Raw genomic sequence first — 27,152 nt, 5'->3', positions numbered from 1 at the left:
TAACTGTGGGTCCCGCTTTTTCCAGTTTTGGGCAATTGCTGTCAATTCCGCAATTAGCAGGCCCATAAAGCTCCTCCACTGTGACTTTGTGTATTTCCTGGTTGCCTTGTCTTTCATTCCATAAAACCATACCTTTTCCCCCAACTGATCTGCTTCTGGGAACATTTTCCCCATCTCTGTCTTCACCTCTGCCCAGAAGCCTCTGATCCCCACACATTCCCACCAAATGTGTCTCCACGTTCTGATCTCTGCACAGCCCCTCCAGCATTGGTCAGAAGTTTGTTGGTACATTGTGTGCAGTCCTTCTGGTGTATAGTGCCATTGAGTAACAACTTATACCTGTATTTCCCTCGTTTGGTCTGATCGGGTCATTTTATGGATTCGAGTCCACAAGTCCAACCATTGATGTCTTGGGATTTCCTCTCCCAGTGTTTTCCCCCACTTAGTCATATATGCCCACTTGACCTCTTCATCTTGGGAGTTTATGAAGGAGTAGAGCTTGGAGACCCATTTCTTAGCCCCTGAGTTGGTAGTGACATACGTTTCGAACTGTGTGAGGTTTCTTGTTGCCGCCGCTTTGGTTTCTGGTGTCCCCAGCCAGTGCCTGAGCTGGTCGTATTTGTACCTGTCGCCCCGTGTGAGGTTCATAAGGGATTTGCATGCAGCGTACAGCTTTATTTCTTTGTCCTGAAACATTTCCCCTATTTTTGTGCACCCCGCTGCTCCCCATTTCTCGAAGGCCCCCCCCTCCATTCCGGGCGGGAATTGGGGGTTCCGACAAATGGGTGTGAAGGGGCCCTCCACCGTTGTCATTATCCCTCTTCACATTTGGTCGTCCCAAGCCTCTATTGTGGTCTTCATGATTTTGTTGATGTGGAGATTCGGGTGCCTGTGTTGTTTAGCTTTCCACAGGAGCTCCATCAGTGGGGATCTAGCGACCGCCCTATCTTGTCTTGCCCAAATAGTTTGAGGGTCATCTCCCAACCATTCCCTAAGCACCCTGAGTTGTGCCGCTTGGAAGTATTTTTGAAAATGGGGAAGGGCCAAACCCCCCTCTTGAGCAGGTGCTGTGAGGACCACCCTGGCGACCCCCGGGGGTTTCCTTTTCCATATGTAGGATGCTATCGCTTTCGATAGAGCCTTGAAAAACGACCTTGGAACCCTGATTAGGAGTGCCTGGAAATAGTACAGTAGCCTCGGAAGGCTGTTCATCTTGATCGACTGTATTCTGCCCCACAGGATACCGTCAGGGGGTTCCATCTCTCCAGGTCCCTCCTCATATGTTCTAAGAGTGAGGGGTAGTTGCCGTTGTACAATTGGTCTACCCGGTGTGTTAGAGTTATCCCCAAGTATTTGATCCCTGTTTCCGCGATCTTGAGATCCAAAGCTGCTGCTTCCCTTTCTACCTCCCTACGGTTACCTGCCAGAATCAGCATTTCTGATTTTCTCCTATTTATTTTGAGACCGGAGATTGCCCCAAATGACTCCAGTTCTCTAACTATTGCTGCCAGTGTCCTCCCCGGATCCTCTAGGGCTAATAGCATGTCATCCACGTAGGCTATCACTCTGTGCGGTGTGCCTGCCATTTCTATTCCCTTAGTGTGCTCTGATTCTATTATTTTAATTAGGAAGGGCTACAAGAATATTGCATATAAGAGAGGGGAGAGCGGGCATTCCTGCTTTGTACCTCTTGATATATTCACCCTCCCTGAGACCTCCCCATTAATGGCAATCCTAATTGACGGAGTATTATAATTGGCTCTTATCATTGCTATGAACTGGTCCCCGAAACCCATACATTTTAGAGTTTTAAACAGAAGCGACCATTCGACCCGGTCGAATGCTTTTTCGGCATCTACTGAAAGTAGAATTGCCGGTGTATGTGTGATGCCCGTCTTTTCCACTAAATGTATAAGCCGTCTGAGGTTATCATGTGTTTGACGATCTGGTATGAAACCTGACTGGTCTAGGTTTATTAAATTGGGGAGGAGTGGGGATAATCTTGCTGCCAGAATGTTTGTGTAGATCTTGGAGTCGAAATTTATCAGAGCTATGGGGCGGTATGAAGTGGGGAGCGTGGGATCTTTTCCTTCTTTGTGGAAGACTAACACCTTCGCTTCGTTCATTGAGGGGGTCACAGTCCCACTTTCCTTAAAGGAGTTTAGGAGTCTGGTTAGGAATGGGATTAAATTGCCTGCATATTTCTTATAGAATGGGGCTGTGAAGCCATCTGGGCCTGGTGCTTTGTTGATTGGGAGGTCTGCTATTGCCTTCCTTACTTCCTCTTCCTTTATGGGGCTCTCCAGTGCTGCCCTATCCTCTTCGGAGATTTGACGGATGGGGATAGACTGAAGGTATGTGTCTTGTGCTCTACTGTCTGGAGAATCTGTAGTATACAGTGATTCATAGAACTCCCTGAATGCCTCCCCCATGTCTTGTGTGCATGTTAGTGGCTCACCGTGTGCGTTTCGGATGTTTTTAATCGTCCCTTTCGTCTGCTTCTCGCGAAGTTGTCTGGCCAAGAATCTGTCGGCTTTGTTGGCCTTGATAGAGTAACATTGTTTGAGGTACAGAAGCGATCTCTCTGCATTTTTTGTGCAAAGCATTTCTAGTTGACCCTGTGTATGTCTTATGGCCTTTTTTAAGCTGTGGGTGGGGTGTGTCAGACGTTTCTCCTGAATGTCCCCTATTATGCGTTCCAGCTCTTTTTCCCAACTGTGCCTCTGTTTCTCCTTCACGGCCTTTAAAGCTATCATTTTCCCATGGATCACCTCCTTAAACGCCTCCCAGACCGCTCCCAGCGGGACTTCTCCTGTGTCGTTTAACGCAAAATATTCGTCCACCATTTCCCTGATCGTCTCTCCCACTACTGGATCATGTAGCAGGTCCTGTGGGAGCCTCCAGCGCCAGAGGCCCCCCCGCTTTCCTACATCCACAGTGGGGCATGGTCTGACAGAGAGATTGACCCTATTTCCTGTATCTTGCCCACCAGTCCCACTGACGCCCAGAAATAATCAATTCTCGACATTGTATTGTGTACATGCGAGAAATATGTCTATCCGCTTTGGTTGCCTTTGAGTTCCCTCCACACATCACATAGGGCCAGATGTTCCATCATTTGCTGGAGATGTTTCGAAGGGGCCCCTTGGCCCCGGGGAGCCCCCCTACTTCTATCTATTTGTGGGTGCCATGCCAGGTTTAGGTCTCCCCCAGAATCACTTCTCCTTTTGCAAAATCCTCAAGCTCCCTATTGTGTCTCTCAGGAACCCATCCTGCCCTGCATTGGGAGCATTAATTGAGGCCAAGGTGAGGTGGAATCCCTCTATCACAGTGTTAACAAAAGCAAACCTCCTGTTCTTATCTATAAGCTTGTCTATTAGGCTGACGTCGCCTCCCTCTTTTATCGCTATCATCACCCCTGCTGTTTTCCCTATTGTGTTAGATTGGGCCCAAATCTTATAGCCTCTTAATTGTGCTTTCTGTTTGTCCCGGGCTCTTATGTGCATCTCTTGTAGTAACAGGACATCTGCTTTATCCCTTTTTAGCAAGTTCTCCAGCTTTTTCCTCTTCGACAGGGAGTTAAGACCCCTCAGGTTGTATGTTAGGAATCAAAGTTTCCCCATGCTATCTTAACCTGTGTCCAGTGTTCTGGGTTCCCACTCTGTGCCGTGCTTCCCTTCTTCCGCTCCCCCCTTTCCCCCTATCAACAACCCCCCCAACAATTAACTTTAAACGAACCAACTGTCCCCCGAGTGGGGCTCGGGTTCCTAGGGATGCTCGGGCGTTGCACCCATCGCCCCCTGCCCCCCAAAGACTCGCGGACAACCTCGCAGGGGCTCCTAAACCCCGCATCAGTTTCTATCCTTACCGAATTCCAGTATCAGGGATTTGCCACGGGCCGCCATGTAGATAAACTTTGGATGCCTCTGAATTCCCATTCCACACTTTCCACCCGGTACTCCTATCTCGGACCCCCTCGGTGCGACCTCCTGTACTGTCCTTGTCTGCTTTAGACATCCTGGGGCAGTGTCCTGCGGCTCTCTTTCCCTGTGATCGTCTGTTTTTGCCAAACCGTTTCCCAGCCCCTCAGCCTTCTTTGGTGCTCTCCCCTTGCTTTAGTGTCTCTTTCCTCCTCTGCATCTGGTCAAACCCCCATCATGTTGAGGCCTTCTTCCCATGTGGTCGCTCTTCTTTGTTTGCCTTCCCATGTAACAGTAACCCAAATGGGAACATCCACTTGTAGCGGATTTGACTCGCCATCATATGACTAATGGAGCCATCTCTCTTCTTTTTTGCGACGTAACTAGTGCCATATCTTGATACAGCTGGATGTCTTTCCCATTCATTCTTATGTGGTCCATCCCACTATCCCTCCTCAGGATTTGTTCTTTTTGTGGGTATGAGGAGAGGGCTACTAGTACGTCTTGCGGTCTCTCCCCCGGCGCTCCAGATCTTTTCGGGCCCACCCTGTGCACTCTGTCTATCCCAATTGCGTCCGTCTCTTGAGCCTCAAGGATGTCCCTGAATACTTCCTGGACTGCCGATTTGAGATCTTTGTCCAGGACTTACTCTGCCATGTTTTTGATGCGTATATTGGATCTCCGTGAGCAGTTCACCAGATGTTCCTGCGTTTCACTAATTTGTTGTGATTCTTCTTCTGTATTTTGGAGTGTTCGTTCTAGTATATCCGCTCGTTCCTCCATTTTCGTCACGTTCTGCTTCAGGTCTTGGACCACCTGTTTCATGTTGTTCCTCATCGTGGCGAACTGCTCCTGTACCGTTGACATAAACTTCTCTTGCAGATCCAAGAACCACGCTTGAATGTCTTCCTTTGAGGGCGGCTGGAGGTGGGATGCAGGGGGGTTGCCTTCGTTTGGGGGTTCTTCCCGTATCCCCCCTCTGGTTTGAATAGGGGTGTCCGCTGACCACATTTGAAGCAGGTTGGTGTCCTGCTTGGTGTTCTGGGAGTTTGGATTTGCCGTGTTACCTTTCCCCTTGGCCTTTGACATTGTCCCCTCTGGGTGTGCCGCTGCCACTAGATACTCCGGGGGTGTCTCAATGTGATTTGGCCCTTCGCCGGCCTCTCTTCGCTTGAAATCGTGGGGGGGGCACTGTTACGCTACTTTGCGGGGTGGCCGCATTGAGCAGAGGCTACTGATCCTGCTGAGTCGTGCCTCCTGGTGTCTAGGCTGGTTGCCTATCTTCTTAGCTTCTCATGTCCCCCTATGCCTGCCCCTGCTTTTGATTGTCCAGTTGGTTGGGGGATCTTGCGCTGGCCCTCCACGGGAGCCGGTTCTGGCAGGGGGGGAGACATGGTGCATTGTGGAGGGAGGTGCCCACATCCCTCCGGCCAAGGGGCACAGGGTGGAGTCCATATTTTTATCACTCCTTTCAGGCTTCCTGCTGTCTTTACATGTTCATCCTTGTTCCAAGTCATTAGCTGACATTGTCCATTTGGGCTACAATATATCAATTTTCCTTCATAATTTCTGCGTTTCCTGGGATACAGAAACTTCGTACCTTCTGATGCATGTTCGCTTGCCTTCACAATGTCCTTTATTTCATCATCAGTTAAGTCTCTGGGCTTCCATTCTGGTTTGACATCAATCATGATCTTCATTCCTATGGCTTTCTTTGCAGTTTTCTGGCATTGCGAGATCATTATCTTGATAACACAAAATCCTAGTAGTATCATCAATAGCAGGGCTCCCAGAAACTTGAATATGTCTGCCATCCATTGTGGAACCCACGAGAATAGTGATCCAAACCAGCTGTCATCATCAACTTCGTCAGTTTCATTGATCATCTGGTTCTGTAGGTTTGTCAGCATACCTATGGCTTCTGTTAAAGTTCCGTTTTCTTCGTCGCGAGACGGTATAAATGTGCAACATGATTCTCTGATTTTTGCACAAACTCCTCCATCCATCGCTGTGATCATGTCAAGTACATATCTGTTCTGAAGAGTCATCAGTTGGATGGCTCTTAACTCTTCCTTGATTGCATTGAATCCTTTTATTGTCGAGTTGATGGTTTGTAGTAATTTCCATCTGGTTATCTGCAACCATTTAGTATTTGCTCCAACTTGGAATCTTGGCATGAGGATTGTTGCGAACACTGATGAGGTGAGGCTGAACAACCTGTGTTCATATGGGATTGCATGAAATACTTCTTCTGATTTGGCAGATAAATAGTTTTCTCTCTTCACTCTAGTTGTCAGTTCCACAGATGAGCTCTTCCTCAGGTGAGCATCTGCTTTCGGGAAACTATCAATATTCAGGTCACCTTTCGGGCTCACTAGTGCTGAAACGTGGACATTCACTATCGTGCATATGCCTCCCCAGTTTTTCGGCAGTCTGATGTATGCTTTGGATCCACATACCCAATAATGATCCATAATTACTGCAGTTCCATGAGTCATTCCTGAAGCTTCAGAAATTCGTCTGCAGTTATGATTCTCTCCCATCTTCCTTGTGCCATTGTTCCTGAAGCACAATTTCAGGCTTTTCAGTGGCACTATCTGCAGGGGTCCTCCTCTGTCTTCGACCCATGCCAGTAATCTTGTAAGCTTTGGCCATAGTGGTTTTCACTATCTCTGTGAGATTTCTATTGCTTCCTTGCAGGCTCCAAGGACCATCCATGCTCGGCAGATCACCACTCCTTCTTCCCATCCGTTTGGTGAAAGCACTGTTCCCCAAATCTGCATTTGGACTCTGTTCTTCCAAATTTGAGCCTCTTCTGAGGTTTTTCCTTGGACGTTCAGTCTCGCGTTTACTTCCCATCTTGTTCCTGCTCCTTTAACTTCAGGTTTTTCATACCTGATCACGTGATTCCTAGTATGAGCTCTATTTCCCGTCTTAATGTCCTGAACATAATCATCTTCATCGGGGTAATCTGCTTCAGTTGCCCATATCAATGAAGCATCCCTTCCCTTGAACTGGCTTCTGGTGTTGAACATTGCTACATGTGACAGACAATGTGCTGTCGGGACATCAATTTCTACAGCCACAAAGATCTTGGATTTCCCCATGCTGTACGGTAGAAGTGCACAAACGAAGCATTCTCCTTCTGAAGTTCACCTTCCAACTTCTTTCATGTGTTGGTACCAAATGTTGTTCCCTAGATGTGCTGTGCAGTCCACGTAATCATTCAGTTCATTATTATCTTCATGCAGGCTTCTCTTGATCCTTAATGTTCTCTTGTAGTTTTCTATAACTACATCCTAAATGCATCTGTATGGCTTTTCTTTGCGGGAAGGTTCTCAGGTATTTTGGTCCATGGTGCAGGCTTCTTCATCTGTGCCATTTGAGTGGACAAGAGTCTGGCAGCTCTTTCCTGGTTCTCGTGCATTTTTTCTCTTCTACGTGCAAGTGCCCATGCCAAGCAACCTAACACTGGTCCGGTATATGGTTGTATTTGTAGGCCTGGTACTTGTCCCTTGTGTTGGAATATGTGTGCTGGATAGTACAGCCTTTGTCGTTCTGTTCTTCAGTTCCTCTGGTCGTTTTCTCGCTCTGCTCAGGTGTGGAAATAGAAGGTCTACTAACATTTGTGTCCTTGCGGAGAGTCTTTCTGCAGCCGCATCTGTTTTCTTTAGGGCTTCTGACAGGACTGCTTCTGTTGGCTCTCCTCTTAATTCGTCTCGTTTTTCCTCACTATCTCCTGTGAAAGCTTTTCCAGCAGACAGTCTCGTCTTCTCTGCTGCTTTTGTTTGAGGTTCTGTGTGTCTTGCCATTTGGCCTGGTTCGTGTGCATTCAGTGTGTGTGTGCGTGTAGTTGTCAGTGCTCTGTTTTCATTCATCTCGTGCTGACCCTGTCTTCAGCTTTCATTTTCATTCATTACCTCACGTGTGTGTGTATCGCTGCTAATTACATACATTTCCAGTTCATTTATTTTACCATCGGATTTTCTCGGGACTGGAATGACTATATAAGGTCTGGGTGCTTTTGTGGGTTTCATGCGTACATCATCAGGTGGGTGCACTGAAATTGGAACGCTTCGTGCACCAATGAAATGTCAATGACAGTAAAATAATGATAAATACAATGCATAAGTACATTATAGTTCGATATGTAAGGCGACAGCATTTTCTTCCACAGAAGTGGGGTGCCTCTCTGCTTGTGGGAGGACCAGGTTACTGTTCTGGGCCCCCCTCTCGATCATTCGCCAAATGTCACTGTTATCCTCCCCCCAATATCGTTCTTTGGACAGTTTTAGTGTCAGAAAGTGTCAGGTGCTTCACACGCGTCCCCCCCTCTTGCAGAAGGTAATTGTCTCTTGATACAGGATTCAGTTCTTTTGCTACTATGGGAAAAATTGATTAAAATAACACTTCAGTGAGACACCTTTACTGTGCAAGTTCAAAGTGCGTGAGTTCCCAGTTCATTCCTTTAATCTGCTTCAGTCCTGAGGATGTGTTGGACACTGGTCAGTATGAAGAAATAGAGAAAAGTGACAACAATTATAACAAAATAAGGTCCTGGACTCTGCTCCCTCGATCTGTCCCACAGCGGAAGTCTTCTTCAGAATCTCCTCAGATAATCTCTCTGATGATTTGAAAGTTCCACTTGGATACTTATTCCATGCAAGAGCATTCCCAATTGTGTGATATTAGCTGGATCTTGGATGAATGTGAGAACGTCAACTTCGATAGGTCTCCCCACTAATTCCGGAAAGTTGGCAACTATGCGAAAAAAGACACTGTGCACTAATCTGCTGTCTTCTAGTGATAGGGGCATTCGTCCAGTCCTTGTTGAGATTCAGGATTATGTGCTCATTGTGAACAATGTTTGCACTGTCCAGTCGCGTGGAGTGCAACCAAAATGCTGATTTTGTTTAACAGGTGACTCAAATGTTCAGTGTTTGCTGGATCTCGGAGAAATGTCAACGTATCCGTGGTTCATGAGCACTCTTCGATTATGCGAAAGAAAAGTGTATTGATGAGTTCATCTAGTATCACCTGTGGTGGAAGCATTGATGTCCTTCTCACCATACTCCGGGGTACGATTAATGCTTCCGCAATGACAGTAAGCAGGTTTCTGGTTATTTTTTCATTGTCAGGATCTTGAAGAAAGTCTGTGACACTGGTGACCCTCCTTACCAGTGACGGGTATGATATTAGCACTAAGTGGAACTACGTAACCATGTCCTTTGTGATGTCTCTACTGTGGGACACCATAAGTGCTGTCAAACAAAGTCTCGGTTCTGGACGAATTGGGATGCGGTATCTGTTTCCAATTTGGCTATATTTGATCAAAAGTTTGTTATAGTCTTTTCCTCATCAAAGCTTAATTGTTACTTGGTTCAAAAATTCACGTCACCAAACGTGTTGTGGCTTAGATGCGCAATTGTCTTCTTCACCCCGCAACTAGGATGCACAGAGTGTCCGTTTTTTATGTCCTTACCCCCTTTTGTTTAGAGGAAATGTCCAAGTTAGCCACAACTTGCAAAAGGGTTCCTTGTATTTGCTTTGCTGGTCATGCGTCCTTCTTCCTCGTCATGGACCTCGTCTGCACATGCTGTGGTTCTTCCCTGTTGTCTATAGTTTCTTTGCGGTGGGGTACAGGCAGGGCGTTTCCTCGGACGTATGGTTTGATATCACCCAGGAAGATCCACGCTCTTCTCCCTTGTAACTTGACTGCGGATGGAGTAACGTCTTCAACTGTGAATGGCCTGTTGAATCTTGGCTCATCCCACTTTTTCCTTGTGAAATTTCTCACCAAAACAGTATCTCCAGGGAAGATGAGTGGAACACGTAGACCCTGAAAGGCAAGATGTCATGCAGTTCAGATAGTTTTGCATTTCAGTTCCCAAAATTGCCCTGGTCGATTGGGCATCACATCTAGCTCTATCTCGGGGGAAGAGGGGAGTGCGCATTCGTCTTCCTGTGGCTATCTCGTGTCGCGTAAGATGATGGTCGGAGCCGGGTTGGTTCCGAAGAGCATACAGTGCCAGTGGAAGGCAGTGCAACTATTCCCTCTTTAGAGTAAGCTTCAACTTGGCTATCCTTTCCTTTAACAAGCCATTGAGCCTCTCACAGATCCCATTACCTTCTGGATGATACGCAGACCAGAACTTGCGCTCTATACCAAGCAGCAAGCTAATCTGCTCAACGACTGCATTTACAAAATGAGCCCATTATCTGATCTCATCACTTCACACACACCCCACCTAGGGAACACTTCTCTCACAAGGAATTTGGCCACACAGGTAGAGTTTGTGTGTGTACATGGACCTGCTTCTATCCATCTAGAGAATGGACACAACACGACAATTAAGTACCTGTACCCGTTGCATACTTGAATCATGTCGACGTAATCGACAAGCAAGCGCTGAAAAGGACCATTTGGCCTGGGGATGACTCCTCTCATAACTTTTAATGTGTGCCCAGTGGTGAATTGCTGGCAGATTATGCAGCTCACCATAAAGAATGCAACATGCTCAGCTAAATTTGGTATAAACCAGTCTTCCGCGAGCATTCCTGCTAGATTCTCCTTTGTCATGTGCGTCGGGTAATGCAACTGTTCCAACGCTATTTTTAGTAGGGCTACAGGCATTACTGGTTTACCAGTGCTGTCTTGCTGCTACAAGCTGTCAGAGGGGTTTAAAGAACACCCTTGACGTCTCCACAGGTTTTTCTCTTCCTGTGGTGCCTCCCCTTGGAGTTCCATTAGTTGCGTTTGCCCAAGATTGCTATAGGCTTCTGGTGTGGTTCGTGCTACCATCACCCTTTCATGGGTGCACGCCACTTGTTGCTGTAGTAACTCCTGTTCTTCTCCTTATCTTGTTCCAGGCACTGATGGATGGAAAGCACCAACGGGCGTGGCTGAAGAAGCTCGAGGGCAGAGCAGACACGGTGAGCGTTACGCTGCAGGAGTGCAGAATAACAGGAAGCGTGTTCTGCTTGCAGGGTGTGGCTTATATAGCCTTGTAAGTAGTACCAGGTAAAGTAGTCCCTTTACCACACCCTGTCTCTCATCCTGTCTCTCAGGAAAAATAGTGCCTCTGCCACACCCTGGATTAAACAGAAGACTCAGCCTCACAGGCAGTTTAAATAGTTCCATAAGTTCATCCCATTTCATGAGCCTGGCGCCAACGGCGCCAGAACTGAGTCCATAAGACTCTGGGGCACTTCCTTGGGGCCTGCCAAGTCCTTCTGGTTGGCGGGGACTGGGATGGGCCCAACAGCTCCAGGTGTTTTGGAGCATGCACCATGACAGCACTCCCCGCTAAGGCCCCCCCTAAAGGTGGGATCTCCCCTTGATCCTGGTTTGTTTGGGTGATTATGATGAAACCTTTTCAACAATCGTGGTGCATGAATGCGTTCACTGGGTTCCCATGATCTTTCATGTGGTACAAATCCTTTCCAGTCTATTAGATAAAACAGTTTTGATTTGACGATTTTCGAGTCCAGAATATCCTTCATTTCAAATTCGGGTTCTCTGTCGACCATGATCGGTTTTGGTGGTTTCAGAACTCGAGTTCCTGGTTGTACTCGTTTTAGAAGTGTGACATGAAACACGGGATGAATTTTCATGTGTGAGGGTAAATTCAACTTCACTGCTACTGGATTGATGATAGCCTTAATGGTGCATGGACCTATGTATCTGGGGTTGAAGGTTTGGGTTCCTTTCATGGGTATGTGCTTAGATGCCAGCCAGACTTCATCTCCAACTTGATACTTTGGAGCTTCACTCCTGTGGATGTCTACTGACGTCTTGTACCTTTCCTTGGCTTGTTTCAGCTGATCCGTTGCTTGTTTGAAGGCTTGGGTGATGGTAGAGTGAAAACCTTTTACTGCTGGCATTTCCAAAGGTTGAGGTGAGTCAAGATTGGAAACGGTAGATGGTGTAGAAGGGGGTCTGTCCGATGCTGGAGTGCAGAGAATTGTTGTAGCCGTACTCGGTTATCCATAAAATGTCTTTCCAACCGTTTTCAGACTGGTGTAACATACATCTGAGGTATTGTTCTAGAGTCTGGTTGGTCCTCTCAGTCTGACCATCAGTCTGGGGATGGTGGCTGGTGGAAAGTCTTACATCGATTTGTGCTAATTCGCAACACTTTTTCCAAAAGCGCGAGATAAATTGGCTGCCACGATCCGAAATTGGAATGGAAGGAAATCCATGTATTCGGACTATCTGCACTAAAAATTCTTTAGCCAAGGTTGCGGCTGAGGGTAGGCCCTTCAGTGGAATGAAATGAGCCATTTTTGAAAATAAGTCCACCAAGGCGTAGGCGGAATATCCAGTGGTTGCAGTTGACCACAGGATAATACAAATTGCTTGATGTCTTTACGCCATGTTGGCCACCAATGGTATCGCTTAATCTTGGCTTCGGTTTTAGCTATCCCAGGATGGCCTTCAACCAGTGATTCGTGGTAAGTCGAGATGACCCTCTCCTGAAGTTCTTTACTGGGTAGGTAGAGACGTCCCTGAAAATATTGCAAGTGGTTTGAGACCGAATTATGAACAATTTTAGTAGACCAATCTCTTAGAGTGTCTGCATCCATGAGATGTGTGATTTCTTTGTGGATGTCGTCTAAGGTTAGTGACGTTGTCACTCCTAATATTTTTTCTCCGGAAATGATGGCCCCTGGGTTTGGGTTGGTGGATTCCTCGTCTACCCCAATGCGAGATTAGGGCGTCAGCCTTGCCATTTCGACAACCAGGTCCGTAAGTGATCACAAAGTCAAATTCGGCAAAGAATAATGCCCATCGGAGTTAGCGGGATGATTGGGCCTTTGCCACCTTCAAATACTGTAGATTGCGATGGTCAGTGATTACTGTAATTGTATGTCTTGCTCCCAGAAGGTAATGCCGCCAAGCTTTGAAGGCCGCCTTAATGGCCAGAAGTTTCTTGTCTGTAATGGCGTAATTCAATTCAGGTGCCGTGAATTTTCGTGACCAGAAGGCCACTGGATGGAGTTGACCCATTTCAGGATCTTTTTGTGAGAGGACCGCTCCCATTGCTGAACTGGAAGCATCGGTCTCAACCACGTATGGTAGGTCTGGATGTGGGTGTTTCAAGATTGGGGCTGAGATGAATTTTTGCTTCAAGTCCTGAAAGGCCTTCTCGGCTTCCTCTGACCATTGGAAACGTTTGTTCTTTTGTAGTAGAGAGGTAATGGGATGCACTAGCTGTGAGAAGCCTGGAATGAACCGGCAATAGAAGTTCGCAAATCCGAACTCCCTTAATCGAGGTTGGGGAAGGCCAGTTGAGTATGGCGTCGACCTTCCGGGAATCCATGCGTACACCATGTGGGGTTAGGACAAACCCAAAGAATTCGACCTCCGTAACATGGAAGAAGCATTTTTCCAGTTTTGCGAACAGTCTATGTTGCCGAAGTTTATCCAAAACTGCACGGACGTGTTTTACATATTCCAGTTCAGACGATGAATATACCAGGATGTTGTCTATGTATACTACGACACACACATCAATCAATTTACGCAGACGTCATTCATGAAGTACAGGAACGCCGCTGGGGCGTTGCAAAGACCAAAGGGCATCACCTGGTATTCGAATAATCCATATTTGGTGCAGAAGGCGGTCTTCCATTCGTCCCCTTTTTTTATTCATACCAGATGATATGCCCCTCTGAGATCGAGCTTGGTATAGATTCGGGCATCTTTAACTTGGTCCAAAAGTTCAGGAATTAGCACCAAGGGCTAACAGTTTTTAACTGTGACTTGGTTTAATGCACGGTAATCGATGCAAGTCCTAAGGTCTCCTTCCTTTTTAAGCATGAAGAACAAAGGCGAGGCTGCAGGGGACTTGGAGGGGCGGATAAAGCCGTTAGCCAGGTATTGGTCCAAATACTTTTTTAAATGCAGATTTTCAGGCTCCGTAAGTGCGTAGATTTGGCCACATGGAATCTGAGCGCCAGGTATAAGGTCGATTTGACAATGGTACGATCTATGGGGAAGAAGGGTATTCGCTTGATCTTTCTGGAAAATGTCCTGATAGTCTTGGTATTCTGGAGGTAGCGGATTAGGCTGATTCGAGACAGTTGCGACTTTCCCAACCAAAGGTTCCATTTGTTTGGTAACAGGTACGAGCACATTCGACTGAGAAGGTCAGCCTCTTAGCACGCCAGTCAATGCAAGGATTGTGAGATTCTAACCATGGCGTTCCCAGAATTATTTGAAATTGTGGAGCTTTGATTAGATTGAATACAATGTCTTCCCGATGTCCGTCTTGGCACAAAAGTGTCATTTCTGTTGTCGAGTGCGTTACTGGCCCTGACGCGATCTCAGTTCCATCGACAGTGGTGACTAAATCTGTAGTTGCCTTTTCACACAGAGGAAGATTCATCCTTGTAGCCAAATCGTGATCCATATAATTTCCAATGGTTCTGCTATCAATATATGGTCTGACCGCAGGCATTTGAGAAGGCTGTTGGTGATTTATAAGGATCATTGGCAAGACGAGGTGCGAGGTCTGAGAGTCCTTCTTTTCGCTCGACAAGCGGACCTCTATCCTTGTCGGGCGAGGAAGTTTTCTGACTCCGGCTCGGTTTCCACTTTGCCGGCAACTCCGACTGCCTTCTTGGGTGGCTTTACAGGACAGTGTCAAAGAAAGTAGCCAGCAGAGCCGCAGTATAAACATAGCTGTGGTTGTCTTCTTCTGTCTCTTTCTGCTTTGGTTAATGGCCCTCGCACCCACCCAATTTGCATGGGTTCGGCCACGTCGGAAGTCTTGGATGCATTCTCCTTTGGGCGCACAAACACCCGAGTGTCCACCCTAGCTCGATCCGCCTTACGGTTCTGTAGTCTATGATCAAGCTGAACCACCAGATCTATGTATTCCGCACAATCACTAGGGGGGTTGACCACTTGGGCTAAAACCTTCTTCAGCTCCCCTATCAAGCCCCGGTGAAACAGAGTTGCTCTCTTATCGTCTGGCCAATCGGTTTCTACTATCAGTCTATTAAAGGTTGCAATGTACGACAACAGATCCTGGTTGCCTTGGCGCAGGGACAAGAGTTCATTATCCAATGCCTGACCCTGAGAGTGGCGGGCAAACAACTTCTCCATGTTCCTTTGGAACCCCTGGAAGTCTCGCAAGATGGGATCGTCCCGATTAACTAGAGGAACAGACCAGTACGCAGCACTGCCACTGAGGTAAGACAATACAAAGGCTACCCTTGATTGGTCATTTCGAAAGGCCCCTGGCCTACATAGAAAATGAAGTCAGCACTGGTTCATAAAAACCGCATACCTTTTTGGGTCTCCTGCAAAGCGTTCTAGAGGTGCCAAAGGTACGGCCCCTGGAAGGACCACTTGAACTGGACTGCTGGGTGTAGTCGGAACCATTGACCCCAATCCAGGCAACGGTGTTTGCCCCGCCTGGGATTGAAGCAATTGTTTACCAAGCTCATCGGTACGGTCTTTAGCCACGATCAATTCCCTCCTTAAAGCATTGGTCTCTTGCCGGGCCAAATGTACCTCAGCCCTGAGCTCCCCCAAAAGTTGGGCCAGTTGGTCAGTCTCTGAGGTTTCCATGACGCCCAGGTAGAGAATTTGTAGAAGGCTTTGCGTTCTGTCACTCTCACCTGGTCTCCACGGGGGCATACCACGTAGTTGTATGACCGGGAACTGCACTGGTGTAGTTTTGATGGTATAGCGGTGTCCTCTCCCTTGTTATCTCCCCAGAAGGCATTAGCCTGTAATGTTGAAACAAGAAGTTAGCTATGAGTGGGTTGGATTGGCCCCACTACCTGCCACCTCCTGGTGCCTGACTCCTCGCCTGCTCACCTATGAGTTTGGTGAGGTTGTCGTCGTCCGGGAGAAGATTCGGCCCTCCTCGGATGTTGAGCTGGTTGCCTCCAGGTGAGTATAGGTGCGAATGAGTGGCGCTGGATGACAGAGTAAATGTTTGTTTGTATGGTGCGCGACTAATCTGCTGTTTTTCTGTTCCCCTTTTGCAGGCGCGGCGCAGCCCCAAGATGAAGAATGGAAGAACCGCTCCGAAGAAACCCGGAGGATGCAGAATCCCAGGTGAGTATCGGAATCTGCGTGGGAGTCCTTTTCCAACAGGGGCGGCGATCAGAGAACCAGCCGGAGATGAGACCGATGGCCGGAATTGCAGGTAAGGGCTTGTCGCTGTAGTAACTCCTGTTCTTCTCCTTATCTTGTTCCAGGCACCGATGGATGGAAAACACCAATGGGCGTGGCTGAAGAAGCTCGAGGGCAGAGCAGACACGGTAAGCGTTGCGCTGCAGAAGTGCAGAATAACGCAAAGCGTGTTCTGCTTGCAGGGTGTGGCTTATTGTCACACCACTTCCTAGACCACGGACACACCTCCCCACTCGCCCCTCCTTGTCTACCCATTCCCGCACTCCCCGACACTCGTGCATCATGCCCCCCACTCACGTCGCACACATCAGGGCACGGCATGGCATGTTTGGGGGAGCGGGTGTTTATCGCCCTTCACGGCGGTGGCAGATCAACTGGAAGCTCCGTCACTTCAGGAACTCACATCCTCTGCGGAGACCGGCGCTTCCCGGCGCTTCACGGATCACGTGACTTTGGTTACCTAGCAGCATTGCAACGCTTTCGGTTCACGTCACACGTGACTATACGTGCGTCCCTTCCAAGGATAAAAGGAGTCGGTGAACCGAAGGCGTTGCTTCACAGCTGTTTAGTTTTGGATCACGTGACGTTCTTTCTTCGTTCAAGGACCTGCTCTGATTCTGACCTCGGCTCGCTCCACGGACTCCTCTTGCTTAACCCTTCAAGTACTTTTGGATTTGCCTGTTACCGACTCACGCCTGCTCCACGGACTCCTCTTGCTTAACCCTTCAAGTACTTTTGGATTTGCCTGTTACCGACTCACGCCTGCTCCACGGACTCCTCTTGCTTAACCCTTCAAGTACTTTTGGATTTGCCTGTTACCGACTCACGCCTGCTCCACGGACTCCTCTTGCTTAACCCTTCAAGTACTTTTGGATTTGCCTGTTACCGACTCACGCCTGCTCCACGGATTCCTCTTGCTTAAGCATTTCATTGGCTAGGACCTCGGTCCTACAAATAGGTGGTTGCCTGTTCTACCCTACAGCACATTCCCAGCCTAAGATAGGAGACCCACGCCTTGACCCAAGTTCTCACAGGTATTCTGGTAATCGGGGGGTTTATGTACATGGAGGCATTCGGGCCCTGTTTCTTTGCTTAACCACTGTATCTTGCTTTGCAGCGCTCAAGGGGTTCTTCCGGCTGTTCCCGCGTCCTGGTTTTCCGGACTTCCACCTGTGGCCTTAATATTCACACTGACCATATAACTAAATCGGTCAGGGTGTTTCTTGGGGACAGAGGGGTTGTTCATACTCTACACGACCAACGAACTTCGTAACATTTATGTAGCCTTGTAAGTAGTTCCAGGTAAAGTAGTCCCTTTACCACACCCTGTCTCTCAGGAAAAATAGTGCCTCTGCCACACCCTGGTTTAAACAGAAGACTCAGCCTCACAGGCATTTTAAATAGTTCGATAAGTTCAGCCCATTTCATGAGCCTGGCGCCAACGGCGCCAGGACTAAGTCCATGAGACTCTGAGGCACTTCCTTGGGGCCTGCCAAGTCCATCTGGTTGGCGGGGACTGGGATGGACCCAACAGCTCCAGGGGTTTTGGAGCACGCACCATGACACAAGTACTCGAAATTCTCCATTTGCTGTGTGTTTCATCACAGCGACGACTGTGTATCTTTGTCCATCATTTTGGTCGATCCTCGAAGAACCGTCAATAAAGACGATCTCTCCTCCTGCCAAGGCATTTTCCTTTACCCTGGGGATTTCATCATAGAATTCTTCTTAATTCGTGCAGTCATGTGTCGGCTCTCCTTCAGTGACTGGCTCTGCTATAAACAAAGCTGGGTTCACTATCTTACATCGGACTATTTTCATCGATGGGTTTGATATGATCACTTCATAGGCCGAAGCTCTCTGAGATGTCAATGTGCCCTTTGGTTTCTCTAAAATGGCAAATAATGAATGCTCGACGTATAACGTCATGGAACAGCCCATTACAATGGTTGTCGCTTTTTCTACGGTGAACGCTGCGGCAGCTAAACTATGTTCGCATGGGAAGTGGCCCTTCATCACTGGGTCCAGGTTCCCACTGTAATATGCTAAGGGTTTGTACCCCAGCGAGGTTCTTTGGGCGAGCACTGCCGTCATAACGTTACCATCTGTGTGCGAAAACAGGTAGAATTGCTCTGCATAATTAGGAATTCCGAAAACTGGAGCTGTACAAATCAGTCTCTTGAGCTCAGTAAACCCTTTCTCCATCGTCTCAGACCATTCCATTTTTTCCTTTGTCAATTGGGCCTTCTTTAGGGCCTGAAGTAAAGGCTTAGTATACGAGCTGTAATCGAAAACCCATGCCCTGACATAGTTGCACAGGCCTAGAAAGCTCTGCATTTGCTTTATCGTGTGTGGCTCAGCCGTGTTCAATATTGCTTCAGCCCTTTCTGGGGTCACCTTCTTTCCTTCATGAGAGATCAGCTGGCCTATGTACAGCACTTCCTGTTGACAATATTGTAACTTTTCCTTGTCAACTTTATAGCCTTTCTCAGTATAGTCAGTAACTGAACAGAATCATGCCTGCATTGCTCTTCTGTGGTACTGCAGATTAAAATGTCATCCATATACTGCAAGACAACACTTTCTAATGCAATATTGCTTAGGTCCATCTGCAGGACTCTATTGAAAATGGACGGGGACTCACAGTACCCCTGTGGCAGCCTCGTGCCTTTCAGACGCATTTGTCTGAACGTGAATGACGTCAGATCTTGTGAGTCACGGTGCAACAGGATTGAGAAAAAGGCATTTTTCAAAATCACTGTGAAATATTTTGCCTTGACAGGTGTATTGCATAGAATTGTAGATGGATTAGGGACTAAAGGGAACTCGACTTCAACAATATCATTTAATGCTCGTAAATCCTGGATTAAATGCCAAGACCCCCCCCCTTTGATTTCTTGACAGGATAAACCGCCGAATTACATGGAGACTCTGACGTTACTAAGATGCCCTGGTCCATCATCGCAGAGATTGTCTTAAAAATCCCTTCGTCAGCCTCTCTGGACATGGGATATTGTCGGACTCTCTGCAAAATTGCTCCTGGCTTTAGTTTAATTTTCACTTCTCCCACCCCTTTCAAGAGGCCTACGTCATAGGGTCCTGTAGTCCACACTGAGACAGGTACTTTAGCTATATCCTCTTCAAAATATTCCGGGTGTTTCAGTGCCAACATCATTCTCTGGGGCACTACTCTTTTGATCATTTTTACCCAAAATACGAGACTCACTTCCACCCTTGTCTCCTCCATGTCTGATTGTTCTTCAAATAGATCGTCATCGGTGACATCAGTCACTCGATATCCTTCTTTGATGGCGATAATCGCGCACCATTGTCTGCCTTCATCATCGTATCCGTCAACCAATGCTATTTGCCCTCGCACTGCAGCAGCATGTATCATCAAGGGAAATACCTGTCCCTCCTCCTCATGCATAGGTATTCTTGGTCTGAATAAAAACTCATCAGGGGTTCTCATAGTTCCATCTGCAAGGCCTGGCAATCTTGCCATAAGCACACGCATGCCATATGCGAACATTTCTGGCTCCAATGGTATGGCCCTCATGGCTATGTGTCCTGAGTATGATCTAATAATTTCGCATACATTTGAATAGTGCATTCCTGGAGTGGAGCATACTATGCCCTTCTCCGTGAATGAAATTGTCATGTTCAACTTTGTCATTAAGTCTCGACCCAAAATGTTTACTGGGGTCTGATGTGAACATAATAGAGGTACATTCATTTCACACTCTCCTATGGAGACTGGGAGTGCGTCTGTAAAGGGAACTCGACTGTGAGCTCCTGTAAAACTCTGAGTTTCTATGGCCTCGCCAGACAAAGAAAATTTGCCTTCACGTATGCACCAGCGTGTTGCACCCGTGTCCACTAGGAAGAAATATTCTTTACCCCCTATAACAACATCCACCCTAGGTTCCCTATGAGGGTCTGGTGTCACTGATAGGATAGAGCACATCATGGTTCTCAGTGAGCTGTCCTAGTTTATATATAAGTTTGGCCCACTGTGCACTTGCAGATTTTCCCCATTCTGAATGTTGCTTCCCCTTCCAGGGTTCTGGACCTGCCCTGTGCTCATCGTGTGTGCCACATGCGACAGTGTCTGCTGGGATTGTCCTTGTGAAAAAAGTCCCATATTCTGTGGTTGTACCCCTTGTTGCGCACCTTGCTGCACTCCTGGCGCTTGCTGCTGCACCGTGTGATTCTGTGCAATGTATTATTGTGAAACTGCAGGTGGATTCGCCGTGCCTGCTCCCATTCCTTGGCCGTTCTGCAACATGCCTTGACTTCTGCACGTGCGCGCCAAGTTCCCTGTTATTCCACACAGCCAACATACTGGCGGTGGTCAGATTATTTGTCCATTTGACATATCTGGATTACCAATTTGCACAATTTGAAAGCCTCCTTGATTACTTTGGAAACTTCCCTGATTGCTCTGCCATCCTCTTCCTCTAAATCCTCTTCCCTTCCCTTTGGGTAAAATCCTGCATTACCCTGGTTATTCTGTTGCGTGTTAACCACCGGCTGAATGTTTGGTTCAGCTGCGTTAGTTAGCATGGCTCCTTCAAGAGAATACTTTGATCACCCTTTCGAGTCGCCTCTTTTTTCCGATTCCTTTCTTGCAACAGTTTACAGTAATGTGCGATAGTCAACTGGTTTAGCCTCAACTCCTACCAATTTCCTGAGCTGTTTCTGCACCGGCTCTGGCAATCCTTGTCACAGTATGTGGTAGAACACAGGTATTGATTTCTTCCAAGATTCATGCGTTTTGAGCACCCACGCGTCTTGGAAATTCTGGATATAAATTAACGGATCTTCCGACTCCTTCATTTTTCGAGTCATTATAGCTCCCACATCAGAAGTGTCTGGGTAAAGCACTCATAGCGCTTTCCATATTGCTGCTCTGCAGTGTTGAATGGCGCTCCGTCATGCGCAGTGTTAATCATGGTTACACCAGGGTAGCCTGCCCGTGTCCACACATCATCTGCTCTCTCATCAAGTATGGCGATCAGGAGACCTTTAATGTCCCCTATAGCTAACGTGTTTCTTCCTGTCATTTTTTCTAACTCATGTATCCATTTTCCGGCTCCCGATGTCAGCATTGGGAGCTTGTTCTTCAGGTTTTCTTGATCCATGTGTGGCCATGGAATATATTGTGGTCTTGCTCCCCCCTTTTCTAGTAGCGGAAATTGGAATGTGCAGCCTTCTTTCTCTTCTCTCACAGCTCTCCTGTCTATCGCAGGAGTAATATTCTCGCTTCGCCGGCTACCTGGCAATGTCCTTAGTCTGTCTACATAGGGTGGTGACGACACCCCCCTCTGACCATGGGGTATTCCTTCATGCCGGGCAGACTGTGCGGCAGACTCTGATGCCCTTGATGCGGACTCGCTAGCATCTGACCATTGTACCCCTCTTTCCCTTGGGTGTCATCTTTCGCGCCGTCTCCCTCCTTCATTTGCCTCGCGCGCCTCCTTTTCGGAGTCAGACATTGTTTGTTCCCAATTTACTCAACTCCTTGTGTCTTCATCATTTCTACTGATTTCTAATCTATCCAGGGACAGTTTCCTATTCCCACTACTTCGGGAGACATCCTCAGTGTCATACAGCTGAGTGCTTTCCAAGCGCTCATCCTCCCCCTCTCCTTGGGGTATTTGTTCTAGCTCCATTTCATCAAATATTTTATCGATTGTTTCCCCAATGCTTCTGGTGTCGAAGTCATTCTCAATATTTGCCCTAGCCGTGCCTGGTACTGAATCATATGCAGGAAATAATTCTTCAATGTCTTCCCAGTCTACAACTGGATCGGGTTTTCTGACTTCCCTCTCCAAATATTCGAGATCGCGTGCCCTCTGTCTACGCTTACGTTCAATATCATCATCCAATTCTTTGCGCTTCCTCGCCTCCTCTCTGACCCTATCTTCTTCCCTTCCCTTCTCTTTTCATTTCTACGTTCATCTGCCCTTTGAAATTCCTCATCTCTTCGTCTCCTTATCCTTTTTTCAAGTACCCTTTGCTCTTCTTCCAACCTTTGCTGTTCCTGTCTGTATTGAACATAGGCTGCTCTCGGTTTGCGATCGAGCTGCTTTTCTTGCTCTTCGCGATAACGCTGTTCTCGCCTCAGCCTATCTTTCCTTCTTATCCTTTCGTCCCTTAACTCCTTCTCTTTCTCCTTTCTCTGTGCCTCATCTAACCTTTCTTTAGGTCTCACGTCATCACTTTCTTTCCCATCGAGTTTCAATAAGATTTGTCCTCCCATCCATTCGTCTTTTGCGAATGCTATCTCATCAGTTCTGTCTTCGCTTCCTTTCCACTTCTTTCCGTCTCTCTCCTTGTCGAGAGATGCACTTGTCTGTGCCTGATCTTTTCTTTCATCATCGTGTCTCCCCTTGTCCCTCGGGACTGCGGAGGTAAGATTCTTGTCCTTATCGATCCCTTGATTTTCGTCACTACTGTATGTAGGTGACTCCTATGCAGGGTTGCTGTACCCTGTAGCTGCTTCAAGCTCTTTTAATGGGTAGAGTCCCTCAGTCTTACTTTCTTCGGTTTCTGTTTCAGGCAGGGCAGGTGGCGCAGTAGGCGTCTCACCCCCCTCTGTGCATACATTCAATATCCAATCTGCAGGTGGCTCTTCCTCCTTTGACTGTTCAAACATTTTCCAGAGTTCTAGAACAGCAAGGCGTTTCTCTAGCTTTTTGCCTGTATATGTGGCATGCAAATATGTTGTCATGTGTTTGTATTTGTATTTTATTTGTATTTTATTTATTTCTATAGCGCACCAGGCCCAGGGGCAACCGGGCGCTTAACTTAGTTACAACAAGATGAAAGCATGACAAGGCAATGTGACAGAGTATTACAAGATTATTACAGGAAGATTTACAAAATTTACAAAATATACATTCAAATGAATATCGATAAGGCAGTGATTTACAGGATAGTTAATAAAGGATGCAGAGTAGGTCAAAGTGCAAGTAGGGCAGTAAGCTGGTGTTAGCAGTCTTGGGCGGATAGCCATGCTTTGGTAAGGTATTTGAATTTCAGGAAGGAAGGTTCTGCTCTAAGGTCATTGGGGAGTGAGTTCCAGAGTTTGGCTGCCAGGATGGGGAAGCTGGTTCCACCAGATCTTTGGAGATTAAAACGCGGGATGTCAAGGCAGTTGGCTTGGGCCGCTCTGCGAGGTCTGGTGGAATTGTGGAAAGAGAATCTGTTTGCCAGGTAGCGAGGGGCTTGGTTGTGGAGGCATTTGTGTGTGAGAGCCAAGGACTTCAAGGAGATGCGCTGTGGGATAGAGAGCCAGTGCAGGTTGCGCCTGGTGTCAGATATATGCTGGCGCCTAGGAATGTTAAGGGCCGCTCTGATCGCATTGTTTTGGACAATTTGTAGCTTGTTTAAGTTGCGGAGATTAGTACCTAGATAGAGGGCATTACAGTAGTCAACCTTGGATAGTACAAGGGTCCTGGCCAAGGTTACGCAGTTGGCAGTGGTTAGGAACGGGCGACAGGCGGTGATGAGCTTGCAAGTATGCGCTGCTGCAGATGAGACTGCGTTGGATTGTCTAGTCAAGGATAGGGTTGAGTCGATGTAAATCCCTAGGGTTTTCGTGTCCTTAGCAATCGGGATGGTGTTCCCATCAATGGTGAAAGACTTGAAGGCAGGGTCAAGTTTAGTGAGTTTTTGTGGTGAACCAAGAATGAGGAGCTCTGTCTTTTCATCATTTAGGCAGAGGCCGTGCTGGGCCATCCACGCTTGGATGACCTGGTAGATGGCATTGATGGCAAGGGAGTCAGTTGTGTAGTCTCCAGTGATGGGGATTAGTATCTGTGTGTCGTCAGCGTAATTGGTATACGTGACGCCCAAATGGTCCAAAATATCAAAAAGGGGTTTGGTAAACACGTTATATAACGTGGGCGAGACACAGGACCCTTGAGGCACACCACAAGAGACCGGAGCGGGTGGTGCGGCCGCAAGTGGGGAGAACACACGCATAGATCTATTATCCAGGAAGGATCTGATCCAAGTGGCGGCATTTTCTGAGAAGTGTGCGGCTGATTTGAGGTGATGGCAGAGAATTTTGTGATTGACAAGATCAAAAGCAGCAGAGAGGTCCAGGAGAAGTAATAACGCCAGTTTGCCTTTGTCTTTGAGATCTTCGATCTGCGTTTTTAAGTCAATAAGGGCGGTCTCGGTTCCATGGCGAGGCCGGAAGCCTGATTGCCTAAGTCCCAGAAGTTTATTTGATTCAAGGTATTCCTGAATTTGTAGGTAGGCCGCGCGGTCAAGGATTTTTAGTAAAAAAGGTACAGTGGTAATTGGTCTGTAGTTTGTGGGTATACTGGGATCGAGGGTAGGTTTTTTCAGAAGCGGGATGACCCATGCATCCTTAAGATTGTCCGGTACAATCCCAGAGCTAAAGGAGGAGTTGATGAGCGTAGTGATGAAAGGTGCTAGGTCGTGAGCAGCTTCCTTAATAATAGGTGCAGGACAAAGGTCACCCTGACAGTTGGACGGTTTAAGGCTAGTGATAATCTTTTCCACTTCGAGAATGGAGAGTGGAGAGAAGCTAAAAGGAGTCAGAGAGTCTGTGATAGAGGGGTTTATGGTAGGTATAGGGATCTGTAGAGGGTTGGATTGAAGGCTAGATTGTTTGTTGTTGATTTTAATTTGGAGAGTGGCAATCTTACCTAGGAGAGCTTCTTGGATTTTGGAGCACCAGGTGCTATCTTTGGTACATGTGTCAGGAGGGGTAACAGGAGTTTCAAGTTCTTTTAGGATTTTAAACAATTCTTTGGTGTTAGATTTGGCTTGCTCGATGCGTTTGTTATATGTGTCTTTTTTTGCCTGGAATATAGCTTCCTTGTAGTTAAGGGTGGCCAGGAGTACGCGTGATTTGTTAGCTAGAGAGTGATTGCTTCTCCAGTGGGATTCTGCAATTCGTTTTTCTTTGCGTAGTGCTCTGAGATGGGGTGTAAACCAGGAGTTTAGGTGGGCTCGAGGTTTAGGTTTTCTCAGTTTCGAGGGTGCAATGGTGTCTAAGGCTGTAAGCATGGCCCGGTTGAAAGTGTCGACCAGGGCCGTAGGGTCAGAGCATGATGGATCCCGAACATTAAGAGCTGGAAGGAGGAGGGGGAGGAGTCTATCGCAGGTAATGTTGCGTTTGTTACGGGTGGCCATAGCCGGGGCAATGTTGTGAGGGAGGCTGATAGGTTTGGACTCAATATTGAATGTAATTAAGTTGTGGTCTGTCCAGGCGCACTGTTGGTTGGAGGTGATGTTGATGGGACAGTTGAGGGCGGCTAGCCAGTCAAGGGTTCTGCCCTTGTTGTGGGTAGGTTGGTTTAGGAACTGAGTGAACCCAGCGTTAGTGAGGATGTTGTCAATAGATGAAGCAGCGGTGTCCTTGGGGTCGTGGAGGCCTAAATTGAAATCCCCCAGTATCATGACCTGGGAGGTAGCTTTGGTGTTGTGTGTGAAGATGTTGGAGAGGTCCTCCGCGAAGGTAGATAGTGGGCCGGGTGGCCGGTAGAGTAGATGAAAGGTGATAGAATGGTTGGGTGTGAGAGCTAGTTTAGCTGTCAGTGCTTCCAGAGTGGAGGAGTGATGTGTGGCTGAGAGGTGGAAGTTCAGAGCGTTTTTGTGGATGATAGCGATGCCACCTCCTTTGGATTGGATGGAATTACGGTCATGTCTGATAATGTTATAGTCAGGAGGGATAGCGAGGGAGAGAAGAGGACCTGAAGCTGGGTGGAGCCAGGTTTCAGTAATTGCTATAAAGTCGAGGTCAAGGTTGAGGATCAAGTCAGCTACTTCTAGGGCGTGAGCCGGGAGTGATCTGGCGTTGATTAGCGCGCCTTTGATGTTGTTTAAGTTAGGGGAGTTGGAAGATGGTGGTAGATTAGGTGAAAGTGTAGGTGGTGACAGAGGGAGAGGCAGTTTGATGCGGTGAGCTAAATGATGGGAAGCGTGGGTGAGACGCGAGCCAAGTCTAGCATTTCTCAAGGAGATAGAGCAGGGTAGGTTGGGTAAAGGTCTGGTGGCGAAGTGCTGGATCCAGAGGGCTGGGTTATTAAGATAAGGGTTGGTGTGGTGAGCGTGGGATGGCATAGTTAAGGTATGATGCAAGTAAGAGTGGTAGATAGAGGTGGTGGTATGGTATAGTGCAGTGCAGCCAGGGTGCAGTATAAGGATGAGAAGGGTAGGCAGCAGTCTGGTCAGTAGGGTACTGAAAGAGTACAGTGGTGAGTTTGCAGTAGTTAGACTGTTGGTGGGGGGCATGTTGACCTGGTAGAGTCTAAGCGCGCAAAGTCTGGTAAGGAATGCGAGGGCGACCATATGACATTTACACAGTAGCACTAGTCTGTTAGTGACCAGGGGCTCAACACAGTTGCAGTGGTCAGTTAACGACCATAAGGCACAACACAATTGCAGTGGTCAGTTAGCGACCATAAGGCACAACACAATTGCAGTGGTCAGTTAACGACCATAAGGCACAACACAATTGCAGTGGTCAGTTAACGACCATAAGGCACAACACAATTGCAGTGGTCAGTTAGCGACCATAAGGCACAACACAATTGCAGTGGTCAGTTAACGACCATAAGGCACAACACAATTGCAGTGGTCAGTTAATGACCATAAGGCACAACACAATTGCAGTCATGGGACATACCACATTAGGGGCAGAAAGTGACTGTACTATTGAGAGGTGGCAGTAACGCAAAGAGGCAACAGAGTTGGAGGCATAAGTGTATATAGCAAACAGTTATCGAGGGTGAAGAAAAACCAAATTTAAATGTTTGTGATTGCGGAGTAGCAGAAGACATACCAGAACGCACAATAGTGTAGACTGAGGGTAACCCCTCTACTCACAATGGATTAGAGGTCCAAGTAGACACTGGCTCCGAGGCTCCGGAGGCGAACAGGGGGCAAACAGGGGCCTTAGTGCGGGCCTTTGTTGAGAGGCCGGCGTTCCCGCCTGCCGGCGGAGGGGATAATTATGAATGGGGAGGTCAACAGCTGATTCGTGCGGCCAGAGCCTCGCTCTGGTGCCGCGATGCGCCCGCCATTGCTGGGCC

The sequence above is a fragment of the Ambystoma mexicanum genome, chromosome 1p (genome assembly GCF_040938575.1).
Source record: "Ambystoma mexicanum isolate Mex_15411 chromosome 1p, UKY_AmexF1_1, whole genome shotgun sequence".
Classification (NCBI taxonomy): domain Eukaryota; kingdom Metazoa; phylum Chordata; class Amphibia; order Caudata; family Ambystomatidae; genus Ambystoma; species Ambystoma mexicanum.
This window is presented reverse-complemented; position numbering follows the sequence as displayed.